This window comes from Limulus polyphemus, unplaced genomic scaffold, assembly GCF_000517525.1.
Source record: "Limulus polyphemus unplaced genomic scaffold, Limulus_polyphemus-2.1.2 Scaffold2235, whole genome shotgun sequence".
Classification (NCBI taxonomy): domain Eukaryota; kingdom Metazoa; phylum Arthropoda; class Merostomata; order Xiphosura; family Limulidae; genus Limulus; species Limulus polyphemus.
In genome coordinates, this window is record NW_013667845.1 from 30,336 (window position 1) to 37,689 (window position 7,354).

Genomic DNA, 7,354 nt, shown 5'->3' on the forward strand with positions numbered 1-7,354 from the left:
TTAGGGACGGCTAGCGCAGATAGCCCTCGTGTAGCTTTGCGCGAAATTCAAAACAAACAAACGTGGATCTGATATGCAGAAGTACAGGTTTTTGTTGCAGGTGAAACAAACGAGGCAAGACACGGTGTTGAAGTCAAAATAAAAAAATAAGATGAAAACACTTTATTTGCCAAAATACAAATAAAAGTAAAACAAAAACTACAAAAAACTGATCATCTAGTGGAAAGACTATTGCAAGATACAGGAATGTATATGTAGAATCGTGTATTTTGCGGTAAGTTGTGAGAAAAGAAAACGAAACACACACAATCCGAGGTCTCAAGAAAGTAGTGACAAAACGTGTACAGCAAGTCTTAACTTTTTCAGGATTTGTCTCAAATGTGTCATCACTGCCTTCGTAATACACATTCTGACCAATCAGAAGAGGGGCATGAAAATGCAGAACTATCTCTGTTTCATCTGACAGTAGCAAAGTATCCACAGACACGATGCAACTATCCCATGAAACAGTAGATAAATCTATAGACTGGTCAAGCTACAAAAAAAAAAAACTTTAGTGAAGTATTTTGCACATACTCTCAATCGGACATAGTAGTAGTAATAGCAGGCATCTGTAAGTCTCGCAAGACTGTAGATTAGGCATTAAAATAAGAGTCAAATTATTTCGGCACTTTCTTGTATGGCTGTGTAGTGCTATTTGGGACAACCACACTCTGTTGCAATTTGAGCAGGCAAAGATTGTTGTTCAGCATGAAGGCTGTTGTGTTTAATTATTTCTGATGGTCCTTTTTCTTTTGCTTGCTGAGCTCTTTTCTTTATACCTTCCTTCAAACAGCTTTTACAAACACTGTAATGTTTTGCTACTTCTTCCCAGTTGTCAACACAAATTTCAAAAGATTCCATAACCCTTTTGCAAACGTCCCTGTAGCAAAGATTGGGACGTCCAACTGATCTTTTTCCTGTCGCCAGCTTCCCATACAGGATGTCTTTGGAGATTCTTCCATCTTTTATGCGCTTTTTTTGTCCAAGCCATCTCAATTTTCTCTGACTCAATAGTGAGAAGACATTCTGCATATCGGCACGCTCAAGCATTTTGCTGTTGGTGATTTTGTCCCGCCATGTTGTCCCAAGGATTCTGATGAGACAGCACATTTGGAAACTATTGAGCTTCTTTTCCTACTTTTCGTAGGTCGTTCATACCTCACTACCATATAGAATAGTGCTGAGTCCACAGGCCTTGTACACTTTCATTTTGGTGTTGATTGTTAATTTCTTGTTTTCCCACACACGTTTGCTGAGTTGGCCGCATGGGGTTGATGCCATGTCAATTCGTGTGTTGATTTCTGTATCAACAGACAGGTTTCTACTAATGGTGAATCCCAGGTAAGTGAACTTGTTGACAACTTCCATGATGTTGGTCTTTTTGATGCTAGTGGTGAGGCCAAACTCTTGGCAGGCTACTGCAAATTTGTTGATCAGGGTCTGAAGGTGACTTTCTGAGTGAGCTGTCAAGGCAAGGTCGTCAACAAACAGCAGGTCCTGTATGATGACACTCCTAATTTTTGTTTTCGCTTTAAGACGAGTCAGTCTGTCAACTTTCCATCGGATCTTGTATGGAGATAAACTCTCTCTGTTGATAACCCAAGAACAGAGATAAAAATGTATGTATCATATCCTCCTAGAGTGAAGCTATACTTATTATTAGGGGTGATGCAGAAACTTGTCCAAGTTAGTATGAGTTGGAGCTTATCTTTCTTGAATATACATAATTGGAATGATCATTTACTCAGGTAATTTAAAGATTATGAGATACTGCATTAGGATGTTGGTCTGACTTAACAGTATGATATCATTATTATTTTCTTTGTGCAGATGAAAGGGATTGTTCCTCTCAGCCTACGCCTACTATCAAACAGCCAGTAGTGTGCATTACAAACCTAGAAGCTGGCCAGTAATAGATAAAGACCCAAAATATTAATGTTATATGAATAGAATTTGTTTTATTTTAACACTTGTATTTGCTTGTTTTTTGTTGTTGTCCTTGTTCATTATATTTTTGAATAATATTTCCAGAAGCTGCTGTATTCTAGATACTTGCTATTTCTCTATTGGATATCAGTGTATCTGATTACTAGAACTGGAGTTAATTACACTTTATAATAAAGATGTTCCAGGTTTTGCCGCCCATTGAAACTGAATCAAGCATTTGAAAAGTATGTGGCCGAATGTGATCACTGTAAGTCCAGTTTTTGTTTTTTTTTTGGCTATCTTTCTAATGCAAACAACTGTTTATTTCGAGGTGTAACTGGAAACTTGTGAATCGTTTGATTTGCGAGCCTTTGCCAGCTTCAAATTCTTGTTTATTATCTTGTTAAAGTTATCAGGAGATAAGCCAAGTTTCATTGTATTGGTTTTGGGGACGAAAGTTTCTCTTCCGTAACTACAGTGGTAACCTTCAATTTGCGGATGAGGGCGTTACTTCAGACTGGCTTGGGATGCGATTTCAGAGTCCAGTGCTGTCCTAAACGCTCTGTTGTGCAAGTTTTTCCGCTTCCATGGAAAACACTGGAGGCTCCCTTTTTTGAAATACTGTGCATCTTGGCTCTACATTATTTAAAAACCTCGCTCTACGGATATTCTTCTTTAGAAAGAACTGTGACGAATAGCTCCAGATGTGAGTGTACTGCGATTGCATTGCACTCTGAATAGATGAAAACTCGCCATCAACAAAATATATACCATAGCTCGCTTCTGCGGCATCATGCCACTTCATTAACATTCACAGATCGTTGTTCTACAACGCAATCAGCCCTTTGTACTGGTATCTTAAGGCCATTTGTAAAATAATTTTAGTAGTGTTTTTTTTTCTATCTTGGTGACAGCTGCGTGACCTCACACGGCCTTTTTTCTTTCCTTCACTAAGTCTTTGCTGTGTGAGCGTCAGTTAAGGATGGCGACCCCAAAGAAAAAAAGGCACAGTACCTGTTCTAGTATACTGAAAGTAAATCCGTTGTGCAGGAACAATACTGAAGAAAAACAAAGTTTATTACGTGCCTCATGTATTATTTAAAAGCTATTTGTTTCTATGGGCTATGTACGCAAGGGGAATCGTACCCCTGATTTTAGCTTTGTAAGTCTATAAAGTTATCGCTATCACGCTAGAGTACATTAATTAATAGCACAGTGTATTGTGAAAAATGCTATGAATTACAAAAAAAATATTGTAAATGTCATTTCACCAAAAATTCCAATTCTTTACTTCACGGAAAGTTAATAAATGGGAGGAGAAAAACTATAATTGGTGATTCAGTGGTAGAATACTCGCCTGTCATAAGGGAGGCCCTGGTTCGATTCCCGACGAATATAGCTTTATTTTGCGCACACACTCCAGTGACTTATCGGTAAGTCTAAGGGCTTATACCACTAAAACTCCTTTTTCGATACCTGTGGTTGGCACAGCACAATGAGCTAATTGTGCAGCTTTGTGCTTAACATCAAACAATCAAATGACAAGGAAATGTTCTATTTCTTTCTTAAAAAGATCTTAAAACTTGAAACTGCATTGAGCACCTACACTTTTAGCAGACGTGGAAAGAGATTATAATTTTTTTTTTAAATACCAAGATTTTCAAACTTAGTCTTTATGTAGGACAGAATCCCCCAGTGAGTCAGCGGTATGTTTCCGGACTTATAATGATAAAATCCGGGATTTGATACCCTGTGATAGACAAAGAGCAGATAGCCCATTGTGTATTTCTGTACTATAAAACCAATACCCAACATAGGACAGATGGTTTCACTACTATAATAATATTTTCACTATACGAAAATCATTGTCAATCTTAGCTGATTTTATTATGCGTGAGAGAAGAGTTAATCTTAGTTCTTTTTACAGTGCAAAAGGTTGTGGTTAATTTTAGTTAATGGCTGATAACTGTTTTTGTTATCTTTTTTTTTCTAGTCAATTTTAATAACCTGACAACATTTTTTAAATAGCTAACTCGGGTACACAAACATATAATTATAATTACCGACATTAAAAGCAGGTTTTGGAAACTTTCATGTTATGTGGAAAAGAAAATTAACATGGAAAACAAAGGAAATACAAGTGAACGAATAAACACGATATGTTTTCACTAATAGAAGTACGTTAGGGTATTTAATTATATTGTCCAGTCTCTATATTCGATATTAAGCTTTCTGGCTACAAGAGCAGATGGAAAGGATTTCTGCACAGAATGAACACAAACATTAGAATAATTATGCTGCTACAATGTTATGTCAGACCAAGGTCCTAATGTGATATTCCACTATTACCTGCGTCAACTATAATTCCCAAGATAAACTCTAACTTATACTTACTTGTACAAGTCTCCGTACACCCTTCAAAAGCAGTATAGCTTCACCCCAGAAGAGCATGTCACAGAAATGGAATTACGTATAAGTCTCACAAAACAATCATTGTGGAATGTAACCTCTGTCTAAGATATAGGAATAGCGCAACTACAGAACTTTTCAAATTGGATCTAATAAAAGATATGTAATTAACTACATGCAGTATAACACCTGAACAAAAATGTAGAACAAAATTACCTGACTATGCCTAAATTTAGATACATTCTTCACTAGTTATGAAGCGTGAGATTTGAGGATTTTTCTATTGCTAGATTTCGGAGATGCAGATCCGATATTCTTTATTGTTATGAAATTCGATATTTGGATTAGAATTTGGGTGAAAAAAACAACAAGGCGATAATGAATTGATTATTGAAATTTACGATGTGTTTCAATTATTCGTTAATAATGTTTTATCTTTAGTACTCAATACTCAAGGCATGTTAATAATAAAATTTGTCATGCATATTCCACATCTAAGGTATTTTAATAATATCTGCAAATACAATCATATATTCTATGTTAATAATATTTTACTATACATATTTAATACTCAAAATATTGCAATTATTCAATTGATTTTGTTTGTCTGAAGTTAAGGATAAAGTTGCACATTCGGCCATCTGTGCTCTGCTCACTGCGGGTATTGAAACCCGGTTTCTAACGTCGTAAGTCCGCAGATATGCCGCTGTGCTACTGAGGGGGACTACTCAAATGAAGGTAAAAATGTATAGTAATCCAGGCCTGGCATGGCCTGGTGGTTAAGGTGCTCGACTCGTATCTATAGGTCGCAAATTCGAAACCCGTCGCCGAACACGCTCACCTTAAAGTGATAAGAGTGTAGCCCAAGAGTCAGTGGTAGGTGGTGTTGACTAGCTGCCTTCCCTCTATTCCCGCCGGGTTGTTAGGGCACTCGACTCGCAATCTGAGGGTTGCGGGTTCGAATCCTCGTCCCACCAAACATGCTTGCCCTTTTAGCCGTGGGGGCGTTTTAATGTGACGGTCAATCCCACTATTCGTTGTTAAAAGAGTAGCCCAAGAGTTGTCAGTGGGTGGGCATGACTAGCTGCCTTCCCTCTAGTCTTTCACTGCAACATTAGGGACGGCTAGCTTTGCGCTAAATTCAAACCAAACCCTATATTCTTTCACTTCTAAATTGTCTCCCGGGGAAACAGCGGTAAGTCTTCGGAGTTAAAACGCTAAAATCAGGAGTTCGATTCACCTAGGTGAACACAGCAGATAGTCCGATGTGGCTTTGCTATAAGAAAAACACACACTTTTAAATTAGGGACGGCTAACGCAGATAGCCCTCGAATAGCTTTGCGTGAAAATCGAAAAACAAATTAAACAAACAAATAGTAGACGAAACGCTAGCAAAATATAAAAATAGTAATTGCCCTGTGTTAATCTTCCCAAAGGAAGGGTGATTACCATAGCTCTCCCCAATAGAATAGCTAATCACAATTAATTTGCTAAATGAAATAGAATAATTCATTGTTATTTCACTATCTTGTTAAAGGAAGGGGTTACTGTTGGTTCATCCAATTAAATATAAAGCAGTTGTCGTTGATTCTATCTGTAAAAATATATAACAATTACTGGTGATTTATTGTCCATATCACTAAGTGGTTGTTTTCTCATATAACTAAATCGTACCTAACTTTGCTTCGTTCATTCAAGAAAAAAACTGAGTTTGCTTGATTCGTTCGAATAACTGGAGATTACCGTTCATCACATCTGTTAAAATAATGCTAGCTTCTATTTCTTTACCTAAGCTAATCAATGTTTTCCCCTCTTTCCAAAACAAAACTATTTATCATTTTCTGTTCTTTCAAAAGAGGCTAGTTTCTGTTGTTTTTTTCCTTCTCCCAGAATAGAGGCTAGAGTTGCATTTTAAAAACGGGTTAATTACTCTCTCTTTGCCTTTAACAAAAGAGGACGGGCCGGACATGGTTTGTGGTAAACATAAGCGTATTTATGGTTCGTGTACAGTTACCGCAAAAACGCATACCGCACTCTTGAACCGTGGATACGCTACAAGAGTAACAGTCAAATCCCACTCGTCGATCAAACCAGAGTAGTCCAAGGGTTGGCAGTGAGTGATGTTGATAAGTTTCATTCCCTTTGTATAGTTTTGTGCGAAAATTCTAAAAGAAACAAAGAAGGCTAGTTACTGTTTCTGTGCCTTTTCTAAAAGAAAACTACTTATTGTTTTCGTCTTTTTGAAATATAGGCTAATTACTGATGCTTGTCATTTTAAAGAAAGTTAGTTACTGTTTCTTTGAACTTTCAAAATAAGATAGTTACTGATTGTTTGCCACTCCTAAAGAAGACTAATTACTGTTTGTTTTCCATTTTAAAAGAAGGATAATTACCGATTCTTTACTCCTTCAAAATAGGCTAGTCACTATTTATTTGCTGTTTTAAAAGAATGATAGTTACAAATTCTCTGCTCATCAAAAGAAGGCTATCTATGGCTATTTGTTCTTCTAAAATAGAACTAGTTACAGATTGTTTGCCGCTCTAAAAGAAGACTAGTTACTGTTGTAGTGTTCTCAGGTAAACTGATTTCTGCAGAAGTATCAAGTAGATAGATCCGCTAATTGCAGCAGGGTCAACTAGGAAATCTGTGGAGTAAGTAGTCTTGTGTTTGAAAACTCGACTGAATGTCGAATGAAATAAACACAATTTTTTGTAGTTACTTTCATAAGCATAATTTGTTGAAATGTTTAATGTATCTAGTTTTATTAATTTTTAATTTCATTTCTATAATTATACTTTCACTATAAAAATATTTTGCATTATTAGTTTAGTAGCTTAGTTCGTGTTTTTAGAACTGACCTAAATCTTCTAATCTAGTTGAGCCTCGTAAAATATTATTGGGATTACGGCCGAATACGTCGTTAACAGCGAGGATACCCAACAGATGAAACAATGCATTAAAAACGTTAGAAAAGTA